Consider the following 20,524-nt stretch of genomic DNA (forward strand, 5'->3'; position numbering starts at 1 on the left):
ATCATGGTTAAGAAGTTTTGTAAACCCAAAAATCAAAGACTTCTATGATTTCAACAATCTTTAAATCGATGAAAACTGGTGTCATAATGACATCTGTAAAACTAAAACTAAAAGTTCATTAAACATTAACGGCGTCAGTTGATACGGATAAGAAGTTTATTTTTTTTTTCGACCTTTTGGCGTAACAATATGAAGTGAAAGGATTAAAATCACATTATCTTGCTGCCATATAGTAAAACTGCTCCCACACTGTCCAAAATAATGAAGATTACACGTTATGTAAACTTCATTTATACTATGTAACATGAAGTCATGTCAATTTAAGTCTAGAATCATGTAAAAATATATCACGAAATCTCACAGGATCCTGCTGGATTACGTGACATATAATTGATATGTATGTGCATACACCCGATTCTTTTTTTAGCACGGATTTTTTTACACGGCCGTGCAAAAGAAGTTTCTATGCATTTTTTTTTCGCCAAAACCTTATTTTAGCACGAAACGTCGAGAAATTATGTTACTTTTTTGCACGGTTTTTGGAATTTTGAACTGAAAACTTTTTTTGCACGGTACGCATCCCCCGTGCAAAAACAGAATCGAGTGTATAATGTAAATATCCATGATATGCCACGCTCGAATCATGTGCATTATACATCACAGAAGTTTACACATTTCGTTCGAACGGTGCATCTACCTGATATTTACCCCAAACCAGTGAATCAAACTGTCATCAAAGTAGACGAAAACCAAACAAACAACAAAGCAAGCTCGCTCACAACCGTTTATCCCAACTTTTTTTTCTAATTTAATGTTTTGATTATTCGCTTTTAAAATGCTTATGGACAATTCTGCATTAATATATTCCATCTTTGAAACCTATTAGTTTCGTTTGACCATTTGTTCCACTACTTTTATAAAACCAAACTTGACATGCAAGACATTCTTCCCTGCGCTTTTTCGGTATTTCAAAGGTCACGGAACAAGATGTGGTAACTATTATCAAAACCCCGATATGTAGGAGCTGTGTAACTTGAGATGAGACATTACACCCAAAGAGCTTTTTCTTTTGAAAGCGATACGTAACGCTTTACGATAGATCTACATAAAATATGTGTACAACATGAAATACATACTATTATTGATTTTTTTGTTTAATAACAACGCACTATGGTCCAGGACTCAGTTTTACGCGGAAAGATGCATTCTGAGCTTTAGAATGAAACATTAGACAAAAACGGTCTTCTACAAAGTTGTTTGTATTAGTTGAGCCCTTTGTTTGGTTTTATTGAAGATTAGGGTGGACCACATTTTCATAGAAATGATTAAACTTACTTTCTTATTTGTAGAAATTATATTATACATGCTTCAGCAAAGTTATAGACCATTCAATTTCAAGCAACTTTGCCAAAAAAAGTTTTTTTGTATCTGTTAAATTGACCGATTTAGAGCTTTTTTCCTACGGTGACATAGGGTGGTCCGAACAAAATTGGTTTTCTGGCTCTAGAGTTTTCAATTCAAGTTTCTCATCAAAGTAGTCTATGAATCACTTTTGAGCTTTGAAAAATGCGTAATTTGGTGAGTGAAGAAACTCGCTATCTCCTTCCGTTTAGAAGTAATTGTTGTTTTTCTTCCAAAAACATGGCTACTTTGATTGTGAATATCTCTGATTGAGGCAAACATAAAAAATATCTTTTGACGGTGTTCAAAAGACAAAATGAAATTGTATATTATATCAAAAAATTACAGATTTGTTATTTTTGTAACTCTAATAAAACGTCTTGAAAGTCAAACATTGTTTATCACAAAAACTTTAATAACTTTTGAACTAAAATAGATATTAACAATCTTTTTGCATGAAAATTTGCGTTATGTTAAGTTCTAAAAGACGTTCATAGACGACTTTGACCGCAGGCCAAAAAACAGGAAGAATTTTTAGCGGCGGGCCATTTCTCAATAAATTATGCAATTTATTTAGGAGATATTGAAAAACAGAAAATTGCTTCATCCTGCTGGATATTGTTAGAGTGTCTTCTAAAATGCAATATTTTGAAGAATCACACTAGAATTTTTGGAAAAAGGTTGCCATTGACTCTGGTACAAAGAGTTCCATGAATTTGTAAGAATGCTTCTTGAGATTCTACCAAGATCCAACCTTTATAGGGTTTTGTGAGATTCATGACCTGGATTAAGAGAAAATTTTGTTCATATTTTGTAAAACGTTGATGAGCTTTCTGAGAAAACTGTCCAGGACTTTGAAGAAACCTGTTCATAATCCTATTCCCAATAAGCCTAAGATTATGTAAAAATCCCAACTAGAGTAATATTGAAAATTTGCTCAGCATTTTAGACTAACATGTCCTGAAAATGTGAATTATGTGAGACTCCTACACAAGTTATCGATAAAAGTCGTAACTAGAATTGTTTGAAAAATCTGTCCAGAATTTTGTTAAAATATCTATATGGAAGGGTTTTCCAAGGATTCTACATAAATCACTTACGGGATAAGGTATAATTCCTGCTCCCTTTGATTAGTGGAATTATGTTTAAAATTATGTCGGGGCCTTCCTAAGCCGGGTGGTTAGAGTCCGCGGCTGCAACGTAAAGCCATGCTGAAGGTGTTTGGGTTCAATTCCTAGTCGGTCCAGGATCTATTCGTGACGGAAATTTCCTTGACTTTCTTGGGCATAGTGCATAATCGTACTTGCCAAACGATATACGAATGCGAAAATGGCATTTTTGGCAAAGAAAGCTCTCACTCAATTACGTGAAAGTGCTCATAAGAACACTAAGCTAAGAAGCAGGCTCTATCATAGTGAGGATGTTAATTCCAAGAATAAGATGTTCAAAAATTAGGTCATCGTAGAGAGTTTCTTGTTATAATCCCAATAAAATTAATCTTACAAATTAGGAACTTTTTTTTATAAACATCGAACTGATCTTCTGAAGATTTATTTAAGTGTGTTCAGTAGTTATTCACACTCCAAATGATAGTTTTTCTAACATTCATAATCTAATAATTCCTCCAAAGTAAAAAGTTTACTGGCAGAATAATCGGTGAGCCGACCGAATGCAGCCGTACGTTGGGCAACCCTGTCGTAGCGCAGTTCGCCTCAAAACTTCACTGACTTCAAGCGATGCGTTGTAGGAGAAAGCGTGTTGTATCGAAGCAAGACGAACGCAACGGATCGAATTTCTTTTGACGCACTTTTTCTGAGGTCCGTTCCGTGTCATCGACCAACAATGAACCCTTTCCCTTCGTTTTTTTTTCTTTCATCCATCCTCTCAAATGAGACAAGCCCTTCTGCCTGTCATACTGCCTGGATGAGAAATGATGTCTTTTGTGGAATGTATTTGCATAGGACACATCAAACGTCGCACTCGAAAAAAAAAGTTTCCCAAAGCATTTCGCTAATTTATCTTCAAGAAGAGAACGACGGAATCGCGGGGGATTCGAAATTAAAAAATCAACCCATTTTCTTTCGGACTACTTTTGCCTCGTCAGGCGTGCTCGATCGAATTTCTGCTGGCTGGTTGCTGTGAGCACTTGTTAATCGATTTTCCTACCCCCGTCGCCTTGCGAGAAGAAGAATCCAAAACTTTTCCATTTATCTGTGGCGGAATGGTGAATAGGGTTCGTCAGTACCATCCACGTGACTTGGTCTCATGGATTTCTGGTAGACTACTCTATTGCAATCCGTTCAATTGTGTGACGGCGTCATTTGGTACGATTTTTTCCTGCGGTTGGTCAAATCGAAGCGGTAGAGTGCAAGAAAAACCATTCGCTAGCTGCTGAAAAAGGGTTGGGGTTGACAAAGTGATCTTTTTTTGTTATGGCCAAGCTGCGACCCTTCTGGCAATTTGCATTCTTTCTTTGGCAGATCTGTAGAGGAGGAACAGTTGGTTGTGGTGAGATAAACTAGTCGGCGGGCTCTGGTTTTGAAATTCCCCGGAAACAAAAATGCAGCGTCTCAAATTGAAGGATTTGGATAGATTTCTTGATGTTTTCAAATACAACAGAATCCTGTTCAGGATTCTGGCAGAATTGTGACCAGGATTCAAGCAAAACCCTATTCAGGATTCCAGCAGGACCCTGTTCAGGATTCCAGCAAAATCCTGTTTAGGATTCTGTTAAGGATTTCAGCAGAATCCTGTTAAGGATTAAAGCAGAATACTGCTCATGATTTTAGTACAATCCTACTCATGACTCTAGATAAATCCTGTACAGAATTCCAACAAAATCCTGTACTGTATTCCACCAGAATACTGTTCAGGATACAAGCAGAATCCAGTTCAGGATTCTAGCAAAATCCTGTTCAAGATTCCAGCAGGAGCCTGCTAAGGATTCCGGCAGAACTGTGTTCAGGATTCGAGCAAAACTCCATTCAGGATTATATCAGAATTCCGGTGGAATGTTCAGGATTCTAGCAGAAATTTGTTCAGGATTACAGCAGAATCCTGTTTTCGGGATTCCAGCAGAATCCTGCTCATGATTCTAGTAGAATCCTGCTCAGAATTCCACCAGAATCCTGTTAAGGATTCCAGCAGAACACTGTTCAGGATTCCAGCAGGATCCTGTTCAGGATTCCAGCAGAGTCCTGTTCAGGATTCTAGCAGAATCATGTTCAAGATTCCAGCAAAATCCTGTTCAGGATTCCAGCAGAATACTGTTCATGAATCCACCAGAATCCACCTTAGGATTTCACCAGAACCCTGTTCATCATTGTCAGCACAAGTTCCGATTTCACATCATTTGCGTCTTTTGCGAATTTCACCAGACGATGACGATGATGACACAGAGTTGAGGGGGCCATGTCAATCCCGTTAGGGCCGGAATTTCCTGTTTCATCGGACAGGTTGATGATGGCCACCCCGTGCACAGCCATCGACCAAAGAAGAAAACTGAAAAAAGTCACCTCGTTTCCGGGGCCAGGGATTACGGTGACGTGGCAGACGGACAGGAATTTCGGATGTGAAAAAATATGGTGCGATGAGTACGATTCAAATGAAACGATAGGAATATTTTTTGTTGTGATTTTCATGGCACAGGATGCATACAAGGAAGCCGAAGGGAAATAGTGGAAATCTTAATGATGGGAGAGAAATGTTAATGACATTCTTTTCGTTGTTTCTTCATAATTTGCTGGTTTTATTTCTTTTTCTACTTACTTCATGAACAAAACTTTATTTCCTTATCCATATTCATTTGTCAACTGTTGAAAATATTGATTCAAGGCCTAGGTTCTTAAAAAGTTACAAATAGGGCTGAATTATGATCAGAAATTTCGTGCTGGCAATTGACATTTCCCATAGCGAAAACTTGATTTTTACCGAGGTCTCAACATCTTAATTAAAATCATAATTTATGCTTCCTGCCGGCTTTTCATTATGTTGTAATCTAATGAAGTTTTTTTTTGAATCCATTCCATCCAACATGCCATGCACCGATGATGTCGTTATAAAGTTGAAATAACTCACAGCAGTCAAAAAACACAGTTGACAAGCGACCTCTATCACGGGGTGTCATTTTTTTTCTTGCTTTTTCATTCAATGCAACACACACACGGCGAGTCGATTTGCTCGTATTCTATTTCACGATTTAACCAAATTGATAAAACTGAAAGCGCAGGATTTTCCACTTATTTTCGCTATGAAATAGGGCCACCGTAATAATGGGACAGAAGCACCCGACCAGCCGTTTTTGTTCGTCCCAAATGCGACGTACGTTCGGCGTTCGCATAAACTGCAGCGTATCATTTTCATTGAAATTTATTACAATCACGGATTTTTTTCGAGACGGCATTTTAGTTTTTTTTTTTTTTAATCATTCATGGTTTTGGTTTTGCTTCGAATGGTGTGAGAGTAGTGTGAAAACAACTGGCGTTATTTTTTGTGATATTATCATACTTTTGGTGGCCTTCAAACAACGATATGAATATAAGCATTCCTGTGAAAATATAATAAAAAATAATACAGTACTGATCTAAACAGTATTATCTCAAGGGAAATGGTGGAAAGATGAACAGAGATGGTAAAATAAACAACGTGTATTTTACAAACGCATGGATGGATTCACGACATTCACGACGCATCAACAAAAACTAATGTTTGAGAAAACCACGTCTGAAAATTAGATGTGATGTAATTTTAAACTCGGAGGTCTGAGGTTTTTCAGTAAGGTGATTATTGTAATGAATTGATGTCAAATCTGATAACATAAGAATTTTTTGAATGGGTTATTTTTCACAAAAACGCGTAAGCCCTGCATTAACACAACTATGAGCGAGTTAGGTAATTGCATTGAACTTTTTCGTACTAAACAGTGGCATACAACCACCACACTTCATTCATTTATATAAATTGATAGATTGGCATTTAGAGCATACCTTAAAAATAATAATTTTCTCATGACATTTGCTTAAAAGTATTTAGTGAAAACCAAATGGCGAATTTTTTGGCCGGCAGTGTATAACAATTGATAGCATGGATGCTATCAAAAGCAATAAATGTAACTTTTGTTGCATATGTTTTATAGACAACTGAAAAAACTTATATTTTCTGAAAATAAACTTTATTTGTTTATTCAAAACATGTTTGAAAAGAATATATATTATGGTTTTCGAGAGGGCCGATCAACGACAGATCAAATGTTTACCCTGCGTCAAATCCTAGATAAATTCCGGGAGTACAACTTGCAGACTCATCATCTGTTAGTAGATTTCAAAGCAGCGTACGATTCAGTGAAGAGAAACGAGTTGTGGCAAATTATGTCCGAACATGGCTTTCCGGCGAAACTGATTAGACTGATTCGTGCAACGCTTGATGGATCGAAATCAAGTGTGCGGGTGATGGACGATATTTCGTCATCGTTCGTAACCTTAGATGGATTGAAACAGGGTGACGCTCTTTCTAACTTGCTGTTTAACATAGTGCTCGAAGGTGCTATCAGGAGAGAAGGTGTGCAGAGAAGCGGTACCATTATCACACGTTCTCATGTGCTCCTTGGCTTTGCGGACGATATCCACATCATCGGGATTGACCGTCGGGCAGTGGAAGAGGCGTTCGTGCCTTTCAAGAGGGAGACAGCGAGGATCGGATTCACGATCAACACCACAAAAAACGAAGTACATGATAGCTGCCCGACTAGAGGCTTGTAACAAAAATATAATAAAATTTAATCAGAATATGATATGCATATCATATTATGATATAATTTTGTTAGGCTCCGTTATCCATAGAATATAATAAACCAGCAATATAACATAGTGTGTTTTATGTCCCTTAAAGATATATTTTTGTTCATTTTTAACAACTTTATAACAAAATAAATAGATAGTTGCATTTCAATAATATACAATATTATCGTATATCGAACAGTATTATAATTTTGATACTTTGTATCAAACATTATAACTTGGTTTGATATGTTTTTGGTAGAATTAAAACACATTTTGTTATGTTTATGTTACTATTCATACACTTTTTGTTATAATTTTAGTTATTTTAACAACATCCTGCATCAAGTTTGTAACAACCTATGTTCGAAAAAAATTTATAACATAATAACATATGCTGATATCATTTTGTTATGTACCCTTAGTCGGGTGGTGGTCAACGTCGGTCCGGACGTGTTAGTGGTAGCGAAATGGTGCTAGGTGGTGATAAGTTTGAAGTAGTGGAAGAATTTGTGTATCTTGGAACACTAGTGACATGCGATAATGATGTTACCCGCGAGGTGAAAAGACGTATTGCAGCTGCGAGTCGGGCTTTCTTCTGGCTCCGTAACCAGCTGAAATCCCGTAGCCTGCAAACGAAAACAAAACTCACGTTATACAAGACACTGATCCTTCCGGTTGTCCTATATGGCCATGAATCATGAACATTGAAGGAAGCTTTCGGGGTGTTTGAACGTAAAGTGCTGCGAACAATACTCGGCGGTAAACTAGAAAACGGCATCTGGCGGCGTCGCATGAATCATGAGTTGTACCAAGTGTATAAAGAGGTGGATATTGTCAAGCGCATAAAACACGGCAGGCTGCGTTAGGCTGGTCACGTTGCTTGTAAGCCGAAAGTACGACAAGCAAGGATAATATTCAACAGAGAACCCGGACGAGGCTGCCGACTTCGTGGAAGACTGCGCACACGATGGCTTTTCGCAGTTGAGGAGGCCTTAAGGGCACTTAACGTTCAGGGCTGGAAGTGATTGACCCAGGACCGAGCCCAGTGGAGAAGACTCATCCATTCGGCGCAGATTCATCGTATCGAATTGTAGCCTATCAAGTATCAAGTATCAAGTAAGTGCTTATGATAATCTATTGCGGAGTAAAGGAGAACGGCGTATGGTGGTGGAAAAGAATAAACCCAGCATCCAAAATGTACGAAAGGGTACGATGGGCGGGACATGTTGTGAGAATGCCGGTAAACAATGCCGCAAAAACGGTGTTCATTTTGAATCCAGTCGGTGCACGACGAAGAGGAGTGCAACGAGCTAGGTGGTTTGACCAAGTGCAGCAAGATCCTGGGGAAGTGTGGGAGGATCGATAAACTGCAGCCAAGCAGCTAATAATCGAGTTTGTTGGCGTTACATTGTGACACAGGCCATGTCTTGAAGGACGTAGCATTATCAAAAGTAAAGTAAAGGGAGACTGCTTCACAACAAATACCGATTCCAAAACTATGTCAAGATTCAAATAGCTATACAAATGAGGTGAGCTTATTAATTTTTCCATTATTTCCATGCTCTGCAAATTTACTCATGTTAACTTTTTAATTAAAATATCAGTATCGTTTCCCGAGGAGGAAAGAATAACTCGCCAATAACATATACATACCATATTTTGGTATCATACCATAATTAGGTATTGCTCAGTTATCAATACCTCATTTTGGTATTATGATGGTATTTGCCAATTATGTTTAACACAATTAAAAATACTTCATTTTGGTATTCGATAGCTATTGAGGACTGCTGGAGGTATTGAACTACTATTGGAAAATTTCACTTTTATATGAAAAACCATCAAGTATTATTGAGGTATTACAATACCTGATCTAGTTATCAGTTTGGTGTTCGTAGAATATGCTTGAGATATTATTTGAGGTATTTTACCTCTTATGCAGGGCTCATTCATACCTCATTGAGGTTGTAAGTATTGGAAATTAGCTGGTATGGAATACCTCAATTTGGTATTCAGTAGTTATTTTCTTCTGCTCGGGTTATTACAACTTAAGGTCATTTACTAGAAATATTTGTCGCCATAAAAGAATGAACCATATAGAGAAAGTGTACCAGTTATGGACCAGTGGTTCCCTATTTGGGCACATTTGTTTTCTCGGAATATTTTTCATTTTGAATATTTTTGAATGTTTTAACATCAAGTTTTGTTTGATACCAAACTACCAAAACGCAAAGAATGATTAAAAATTTGAAAATAATCAAATTATCACGTATGGCGAAATAGGGAACCATTATGTCCATAACTGGTACACCTACCCTATGACAGTTTTTCATTACTCTTTCATGAACAAGGGACGCAACCTCTTGGTGGTAAGATATGATTGATGATCCTAAAAAGACACCAAAACGTTGATATTTTCAGTGGATGTTGTTATGCTTTGGAGGAAGAACCGCACAAGACAGCGGACCAGCATGCAACGCCCAGTGGCAACATTTATCACAAGAAGTGTTCCAGATTGGAACTAGAATCTAACTCTTACTTCCTAGCATGATGCGCTTAATTGCCTGATTAACTAACCGCACGATTACAAAGCCCATAACTGGCATATGATTAACATGTTCATCATATTTTCCCAAATCAAATATAGGTCAAAGGTTCAGCAAAATACAGCACTTATATCTGAAATTTGTAATAATAAATCAGAACAACGATCCCAAAAATAAATTGACCTCTAGGAAGGAAAATATACAAAGTTCGGAAAACAGTGCTGTAAATGATTTCTTGGAAAAAAAATGGTTGAAAAAGTAAAGTAGGGAGACTTACGGCTTCGGCACCATTCGACTATTATCGGCAGCAAAATTTCAAACGCCAAATTCACAGTGTCATTCGATCAAAACAAGTCAATGAAAACATTCAGATGATTCTTTGTTCTGCCCGCTTCCCACTGACGAGATTAGCGAGGCTGAGCACTATTAATAACGCCAAGATGTCATCAATTTTAATGAACACGCCTCAAAATGCGACTGATTTGGAGCTGCCGAAGAGATTCACCAGCAGATCTTATGGGAAAGTTGCCGAAGAGATTGGAGATGCCGACAATAGTCACACTGACAAGCGATGTTCGCAGCGTAGTAAAAACGTTTCCAAAAACGTTTTTACAAGTCTGTCGGTGTGAATCGATAGAGGATTGAGCAACGCATAAGTGTAAACAGATAAACACGGAATTTATCTGCTGATGTCGGTGAAAACTACAAAAGAAGCGCGGTATCGACTTAGACTGCCGAGAATACGTAAGTTCCCCTAGATGTTTTTCAAAATACCAAATTGATTCCTGATGAAGTCCTTGTAAGACGAGATTACAGGTCAGACTCGATTATCAGGAGTATCGATTTTTTTTTCACTCCGGATAATCGAATCACTAAAAGAAAAAGAAAAATATGCGATAAAAAAACTTTAAAAGAGATACTACACGTTAATGCTTCCAGTGGGCTATTTGCCCTTTGAAGGAAGCACCACACTAGACAACGGACTAGCATGCAACGCCCAGTGGCACAGTCAGAAAACATTCCTCTCGAAAAGTTTTCGGCCTGAGGCGGGAATCGAACCCACACACACGATGCGGCTAAATGCTTAAATATTATCTTTTTTTCGTTGTTTTTTTATATGATGCAGTAGCGTAGCCAGAAATTATTTCTAGGAACATTAGACGGCTAGAAAAGAAAAATAATTTTTTGACCGGCACACACAAAAAAACCCCTTTAAACTCCTCTATTCTAACTTACGTCCAAAACTGCTAAATCATTCATATTGTTCATTGCAAAACTAAATTATTGCAAAATTTTGAATCAAAACTGAAAAACAAGAATATCAAAAAATATATTCCGGATAATCGAGTCTAAAATTCCGGATAATAGAATCCCGGATAATCGAGTCACCGGATAATCGAGTCTCCGGACAATCGAGTCCGACGTGACGTTACGAAGTTTCGTAGAGAAACCAAAAAAAATATTAACCGTTAAACCTTATCTGATTTTATACTTGAATATTTCTCTCATTGGGTTAGATATTTCCATCGAGATGAATAGTGAGCCCTAAATTATTTGAACAGTTCTTCTATTTCTAAGCATAACGTTTTCATTAAGACAAAGCCTGCTTCAAAATTCAATGTGCTAATAGCACTTCTACGGTTGAGGACTCAGAGGATTTCTTCCAAAATGTATGAATTTGTTTGGATTGAATTAATAACCAAATGCAGTAACCTTCAGAATGCCTTTGCTTTTAAGTCACAAACGTTACCATAAGGCTCAGGAAAGCACTTCAACGTTTTGTATAACAATAACTGAAATTGATTGATGTCGTTTCAATAGTATGAATACCTCAAATAAAAAATACAAAATGTAGTAATGAGCTCAACCGATTTGTATGTTTTCCGCATAATTTCCATTGCATCAGCTCACGCGTCATGTTCCCTACTTGCTACCCTGAAGGCATAGCCAACCGTCTTCGTGGGGTCATTATGTCTCCTAATTTAAGCAAGAACATAAGTGGAAAGGATTTTTTTTGTGCTCCTCAGAGTCTCTTTGTCTGGAGCCAAATGAGCGCCTGTTCCTGGCGTTGTTGTAAAGTTGTAATGAGATACATGAGATTTTTTTCTGCGCGTACTTCCACTTGATGAGTGTTTTGACGACTACGACGACGTTCTTGTACAGCGGTTGTTATTTTCTTGGTGGCCAGTAACCGTGCAAAAAACGAAAATAGTTGCAATTTTCTCAAGGGCTTACTTCTTTTTTATTTATCAGTTGCTGTTACTTTTATGAAACGCGAAAAAAATGAGCATAATTTTACACTCGGTTTGCGTTGCTAGACAAAGGATGAAGCAAGACAACGGAAGCATTTACGGTCACTTTAGTAAGCAGCAGCTGGAAGTTGAGTTCCGTTTGTAGGCAAGTATGAAAATCCTAGGTTTGTTCGATGGGTGTCGGCTATTCAAAGAATGTTCTAGTGCAAACTGTACATTCTCTGTGGGTAGAAAAGCAAATACTTTGCTTGTAAGCTTTGTTGATGTAAGCGGATATGGCGTTTTTGGAATGCTTAACAGCTAAACGGGAACAAAGCCAGCACCGTTTAAAGGACGAAACCTGCGTGTCATCTGTAGTGGATTGCAAAAAGTTTCAATATTTTTCCTCCATACTTGCAAAAATGGAAGATTTGTCTTAATGCTTTCAAAACTCAACTTTTAATATTCCACATAAATGATGAGAGGGTTTCCAATAAATTAAACAGATGAGCTTATGTATCTAGGTCTTAATCTTCTTCTTCTTATTGGCATTACGCCCTCACTAGACAGAGCTTGCTTCTCAGCTTGGTGTTCTTATGAGCACTTCCACAGTTATTAACAGAGAGCTTTCTTTGCCTAAGTTGCCATTTTCGCATTCGTATATCGCGTAGCAGGTACGATGATACTTTATGCCCAGGGAAGTCAAGGAAATTTCCATTACGTAAAGATCCTGAACCGACCGGCCGCGCCTCGTATATCCAGCAACAATGATGACGAGATGGAAGTAGAAAGAACTGTTGATGTGAGCACTGACTCTGATTCGGGTCCAGATCCCGAGCCAGATGATGTAACCGGATGGAGAATCAAATTTGACAAGCGGTCAAAACGGCAAGACAAGTTCATTGCTAAATATTGTAAATAACGTTTGAAATCGAATTGTTAAATGAAATGTTTTTTTTTTCTTATTCTGACATGAATGCACCTGTTTGGTGTAAAGTGTCGTTAATGAAACAAACAAACAACTAAACCGACAGGGGATCAAACGCAGACACCTTCAGCATAGCTTTGCTTTGTAGCTTCTAACCAGGGGATTTTTTTTTATTTCCGTACAAAGTGGGCCGAAGGGTCTCATATTTTCATGAAACTTTTTTCACAGGCAGGGCTCATCAATATATGAATAAAAAAAAATTGAGAAAAATTCAGGGTCGCTTATTTTTCCGGAAAACTCAGTTGGAAATTTTTTGTTTTCCCCTGACACTACTTACTTTGAAAAACCATAACTCAAGAACGAAGCATCATGGAAACAAAGTTTTTTTATGAAAATAAAAGCAAATTTTCTCAGGAATAAAAAAAAACTAGAAAAAGTTTCCCACAAAATTTTCCACCGTTGAAAAAAATCGTAAAGAAAAGCTGGAAGAGCTATGCTCCAACTCTTGGAAAATTTTCAAAAAAATATTTTTGGTCACTTAGCTAAGGAAGGGCCCATGCTAGATACAAATTTATCTTTCAAAAATCATATTGAAGGCATTCAAGTCAAGTGTAACAAATATATAAAATGTCTTTATCCACCCATTAACAGATAATCAAAACTTTGTCTTAAGAGCAAACTTTTGATCTTCACACAAAGCTCTGCAGAGGATCAAAAATTAAATTTTGAAAATGATTCTGAGGCTTCCTCCCTGGTATAATATAGATGAGTTACATAAATTACCCAATGTCGAAACATTGTTACAAATGTCGAATAAAATTATTAATATTTTTTGACAGAAATTGTTGCTATCTTGATATATTTGGGTTAAGTTAATTAAAAGTGTTTTTCTTCTCTTAAAATCAACTCAAAAGTGAAAATCCTGAGAAGTTAAGGTAAATGAAATGTAATATAAATTAATTAAAAAAGAAGCACCAATCTAAAAGTTGTCAACAAGGACTGTAATAACTGATTTTTATTTATAAGATTTTTAGTGTTCTTTCTTACTTTTCTTTAAAAACCTCCCAATATTGTTGTACTTATTTTCAGTTTCGTTTTGGAAAATATTTATTTTTAAATCGATGGTTTTTGATTTTGCAAACTTTTAAAGTATTTTGACAAATTATTGAAAAATAGCACCGACGCAGTCCTTAGTGTGTGCTGTTTGTGTTTATAGAAACAAAGCTTTAAACATTTTAGTTATTGAAAGGTTTTCTAATTGCACAAGAAAATAAAGGTAGAATCTTTCAAAAGAGAATGCATATTTCCATCAAAAATGCTATTTCATAAATTACACCCAACAAAACATTACATACTGTTGACACTGTACTTAAGAACAAAAGCGCCTAAAAACGGCTCGTAACTCACTTTTTTCCCCTTGGCAGTAGATTGTATATGGTTATCAGATGCATCAAAGCATAAAATTATCACCTTCTCAGTGAGAAAATGAAAACAAAAACACATACAACACGACGCCATTCCGCGCATTTGTTCGCGCAAAAGCCCAACAGTCAGCTATGGTGACACTCCGCAAAAACAGGTAGATATACGAAGCTTCATCTACTTTGGCACCGGGGCATTATTGACAGATGAGCGAGCACATTCGCGAATTAATTCCACCATGTGGCAAGAATTATGCGTGCACTTAGTTGGGCGAACGAAGTTTGGCCTATGAATATGTACACTCACTTGAGCCAGTCTCCCCTAATTAAGGCACGCCGAATGACGACAACGACGTAGAGACGATAACAGCAACAGCGACCGAGCGAAGGACATTCAATTTTTACGTCGCATCGCAGGGTCGGTTTGAGGGAAATTGATAACAATAAATTCGGGAGATCTTTTAAAAGTAAGGACTGAAAAACCTTTATAGTGGTTACAGTAATCTTTCACCGCATCCAAAAAAAATATGTTTGGTAAAAAAAATTGAAATCAATTTACATAATAAATCTTCGAGCTGTTTAGCGGTATACCAATAAGTAGAAGAAAAAACCGTATTAAGTACAATACCAATTAATTCCACGACTTTTTATCTTTTGACAGATACACGTATTTCGACCTCAACTGTAGGGCCGTCTTCAGTATCGTGCACAAGACTCGTAGTTCTAGTCGAGTCTTGTACACGACACTGAAGACGGCCTTACAGTTGAGGTCGAAATCTGTCAAAGGATACAAACTTTAGTGGAATTAAATGTTATACTGACTGTATGCGCATACGACTTATAACAGTCAGCTTATATTTGCTGGCAAAATCAAAAGGTATTTGGCTGATATCGCTTCATAAAGACTCGACTGTAGTGCATTGAGTGGTCGACAGCTCAATCATTCACAGTCTAAACCGGCTAGCAAAATATTAGGTTTATGAGCAATGTCGCTCAGTCAATGTCACACGCGAGCAGTATTAAACATAAGTGGAAGAGACTAGTGGTAGCATGATATAATTGGCCATAAACATTTTGGTTTATCTTAAAACTAGCCTACTCTAATCTAACCTGGCTGCAACTATTGTTGCCGTTGGTTTACTTGTTGCGGGGCCCCGATCTGCAACGGTGATTCGATGGCGCTCTTGTAGTTCGAAGGCGCTGTCTAAACGCGTCCAGGTCATCCCTAGACCCAGGCACGCAAACTGTACACACCTCCGCATGCACGCACACACATACTCGCTGTTCTTTCTTTGTTATGCGACGGCCGTCAGCATGACCATCGATGTTGGCGACACGTTGGTTCTCTCGTCAGGTGTTGGCAATGCTCAGCGGGTCGATCAGTTGGTGGACCAACTTCTTCTGGGAACGGCGCTTCTTCAGTATCGCACGTAGGAAGTCTCGGGAGTTCGCACGCTGTCCTCGGCGAGCTGGCTATAATCGGGAAGCTGCGTCAATCCTACCTGCACCAGCGATGATCTTGGTGGAAGTTAATCCCATAAAGCGAGCCCTAAAATGATCGCAGAGCTTTAGTGTCTTGCCTTGAGTCCCAAAATCCGTGAAGCGCGTACTTCAATATGAAGGCTCGTCTCTCATCGGGTAGACCAAAGAGTGCTAGGCCAGAAGGTGTTTGGAGGACTGATCAGGCGCCTTCGCCCGGACTGGATGTTGCGCCTTCGCCCGGTCGATGACAAGCTCCGGATCAATGTGGTTAGGTGCGTGAGAAGTGCTGGCGAAACCCCTCAAACAAAGAGCCCTGAAAGCACGTGTAGGGTTAGAAATTGCCGATAAGTCACTGCCGGAAAGATGGTCCATACTTCTCCGGGAAAGCTCGGTTCCGCACGGGGTTTTGTTCATTCAGCGTACCGGCAGATCATGCATGCACGCCAGAATTGGGCTGGAATAGTGGCTTCGTGGTTATGTGTTATATGGGATGGAAATGCATGATTTTACCGCTTGATCCGTCGCTGGTGATGTAAAAAGTTCCTTCGTGGTGCTGCTGGTGGATGGTTTGGGTCGCAAGCTTTTTGCCACAGTACTATCCGGGTTTTGTACGACCGGCGACTTGTATCGCGAAGGAATGTTCACTGATATTGGCACGGAGAGGCTGGTTGTTCTTTCCGTTCCGAGCGAAGTGGAGTCCTACCGGAAACTGTGCGTGTGCTGATGTGTGTGCGAGCGGATTGACATTGACAGCTGTCAGCAGGAGATGGAGGGCTAACTTTGCATACACTGAAACAAGCGTTGCAGTAATGAGAACCATGAACGTGTTTTTAAATTTACTATTCCAACCACGATTGAGCTACCATGAACGCTTTTTATTTGCGTTTTGTTCCCTCACAATCCAACCGCGTCGACAGCCGAGCGGCTTGCGTTCGCGCTTGACAATCGCCAGATCCTCGGTTCGATTCTGGTCTGCTGCAAGTTTTTAACCATGATATAGTAATTTTTACTATACAAATGGTGCCATGGTAAAATTGAATGCACAAAATATTCTAAATAAATGCGAATTCAGTCTGCACAAATCAAGTGGCGTTGTGTATTTAATTTAACCCTCTGATATAGTATTTTCAACCGCAACGCTGTTCTCAGTGTAGGCATATATATTTTATGGCTACACACATAATTAACGATAGGTGATTACATAAATTTACACATTTTATTTTGGTCGACATGACCCGTAACACAGTACCACTTTTAGCGAATCGAAATTTTTGTGAAGCTGCGCGTGCTTCACAAAAATTTCGAAGGATGCCGTTTTATTAGTTCTGAGGAGCTCAATAGACCTTATTCTACTTATACACATAATACTGATCGGTAAATCATACTACATTATGTACACCGAGTCTGTAGATGCTTATTAGTACTACGGTAGTTGCGGTAAGACACATTGCCCTCACTAATTGCTAGTGACAGAAGTGCAATCAACAGTAACTGTTATCACATAGATCTACTATGCCAGAATCCTTAGTAGCTACAGCTCTTATATCTACTGTTACACATTGTGGTCTCCAAAACCAAACAAAGATACCCGATACTTGAGCGCTAAGTATCTAAGCCTACTGGGTCATGTCGAGAAAATACAAACATTTTCTTGTGTCATTAACACATCTTCTAGTTTACTAAAACAGACAGAGCGATATTCACCTTTTGTTTGTTGACGTGTTGCCAGTATGTTCGACGACGCTTTGCATCTTTGCCTTGAATTCTTCGAGAGCGCGGGTGCGCTGAGTGAGTCGTGTGTTCTGTGTGTGAGTGTTGTCGCTGCTTTGCTGGACGACATGTACGTTCGATGTTGAAGTATAGCAGGATCATGGATGACTAACTATTAGCGCGTGATGGGAATGTTTGACCGCTTTGCGTTTTTTCTTGAATTGGAATACTCCTGGTTTGCAGCTTCGTTGTCTGCTTTCATAGCTGGATGATTCATAGCATTGTATCTTTGTCGCTTGATGGAATGACGAACGGTACTGGAACATTGGGTACTGATAGCGAAAGGAGGATTCTGCAATTGCATGGCTGTCTGTTGTACGAGAAGAAGCGATGCTCATGAGTCTCCATGGTTGAACGGTCAGCTATCATCTTCCTCCTCGAAAGGAGCGTGTCAAAGGCGGTCCCACTGGAGAAAGATAAGCCGTTGTTGAACACTATTGTCGTTTACTTCTGCTGTAACACGAGCACATCGCCATACAACAGTCAGCTTCTTGGTGATTCAGTATGCCGCCGTCCTTGGACCTTCTATACGTTTACAGCGCTGCGATGTTGCTTGTTTGCGTTAACGCACGGAATCATGCTCCTGGGGTCACCTATCACATCAGCTGATGTGCTCGTCTATCTACGGCGTCCTGCTATGGATGTTGCGTTGTAAGCGTTTCTGTGTTCGGTACCCGGAGATCCGCTGTCGGAAGCGCTCACGGGTTCCTGTGTTTTGCCTGAGTGGACATGGTTTTGGAAGGCGAGGTTTCGGCAAATGTTGTAGGTCCTCAAGCCAGTTCCGCTGTGCGTATTTCGGATGGCAAATATGCTCGTAGTTGACAGTTTTCGAGAACTGTGGACATAGCTGGATGTTGTGTACCTTTGCCGGTTTTCCTGGCGGCTATGCGTGAGTTTCGTTGTTTGCACGACACTACAGGTTCTTCCGGAGATTCGTGGTTATAATAGACGATGAGTTTTGGACGGCGAGGTTTCATTAATCGATGTTTTGGGCCTCAAGCTCGATCCGTTCACCGAATTGTGTGGCCGATTTGGCTCATTGTCGGCAGCATAGAGTGTTGCGTACATAGCTGGAAATCGATGGACTTAATCGTCCTTGATATCTTTGGTGTGGTAGACTCCCGTGGAACCTGTTTTCACATCTTCTAGGAGGTACATGTTCTGGCCACGGATTTCCTTGACGAACGCCGGTACGAATTTGTGGCCGAGTTTCTTCGTTTTCTCATCCATTGCCGACGACAGCTTGAACGAGCGTCTCCATACAAGATCTCCCACGGCAAATGTCCTGTTTCTTGTCCGCAAATCGTACCGTTGCTTGCTCTTCTCGTGGGCCTTGTTGATGCGCGATCCAATGAATCGCCTGATATTTTCCAGCCGCTGTAGCCTATCTATCTGCTCTTGTTTCACATCAGCCGCACAGTTCAGGTTCTGCTGCACGTACTGGTCCGGAAACAACACCAATTCTCTGCCAAAATTGGCAAAGTGAGGACTGCACCCCAAGGTTTCGTGTTTTGCAGAGTTTATAGCAGACACAATCTGTTGAAGGTGTTCGTCCCACCTCCGGTGATCATCTTCCACCAAGGTACGGACACAGGTAATAAGGGTTCGATTCACCCGCTCCGCATTGTTGCACATCGGTGAATAGAACGCAGTTCGCATGTGTTGAATTCCGTATCTGGTCAGTAGGCTCTGGAATGCTTGGGAGAGAAACTGTGCTCCGTTATCGGTAAGTACGATTCGTGGAACTGAGAAGCGTAGGAACACGTTACGTTCTAGGAAGTCTACCATCTGTGCCGCGCTTGCTGACCTGAATGCCTCCGCGATGACGTATTTGGTTACCCAATCGGTAATGACAAGGAGTACTGTATTTCCTGCTCGCGATCGGATCATAGGTCCGACCCAGTCGATGGACAACATCTCCCATGGAAGTTTGGCTGGTTTCGCACCTCCCATGGCCGGTGTCAACGGTACATTGGGTGCTTTGCATGCCTTACATACCGCGCAAGCCTTCACGTGCCGTCGAACATCCATGGCCATTTTTGGCCAGTAGTGATCTATCTGGATCTTTTGCAGCGTCCGGTCAAATCCAAGATGAGCAGCTGTTGGTATGTCGTGAAACCTTCGTATAATTTCATTCCGTAGTCCTGCCGGGACAACTTTCTTCCAACGGAATGCTTGAACACCTGTTTCATCTTTCACTGCACAATTCTTGAACAGATCTCCTCCTTGTCGCTTGAAATCCGGATACTTGTCCGGGTCTGCTTCAACCGACTTCTGCAACTCCCTATACCATAGGTCTGGCCCTTCTCTCGAATCTATGATAGCATTCACTTCACCGATCCTACTGAGGCAATCCGGAACGACGTTTTTTGCCCCTTTTCGGTATTTTATATCAAATGTGAACGCGTTGAGCCTTAAGATCCACCTCGCTAGTCGGGGAGTTGGATTCTTCATCGATTTGAGATAGGACAAGCTAGAGTGATCGCAGTATACGACGAAATGGGTGCCTTCCACGTATCCTCTGAACTTTTCAATGGCGCGTATGACGGCCAGGCACTCCTTTTCCGTTACAGAATACTTTTTCTCCGCCGATTGTAACTTTTGGGACATATACGCGATCGCTCTTTCGTGTCCGTCATGTTCCTGGGTGAGCACTGCCCCTATTGCCAGATCGGAGGCATCACATGCTATTGCGAATGACTTTGAATAGTCGGGTGTTGCTAGTACTGGCGCGGTGCACAACCGTTGTTTTAGTAACTGGAAGGCTTTCTCGCACTCGTCCGTCCACTTGAAGCGCACCTTCGCTTTGGTTTGCTCCGTCAAGGGGGCTGCAATTTTTGAGAAGTTCTCGATGAAACGCCTGTACCATCCCGCCATTCCTAGGAACCGCTGAACTTCCTTTTTTGTCTTCGGGGTTGGGAAGTTTTTAACTGTGTCGGTTTTCTCTGGATCGACGTTCCATCCATTC

This window comes from Aedes aegypti, chromosome 2 (assembly GCF_002204515.2).
Source record: "Aedes aegypti strain LVP_AGWG chromosome 2, AaegL5.0 Primary Assembly, whole genome shotgun sequence".
Taxonomy (NCBI): domain Eukaryota; kingdom Metazoa; phylum Arthropoda; class Insecta; order Diptera; family Culicidae; genus Aedes; species Aedes aegypti.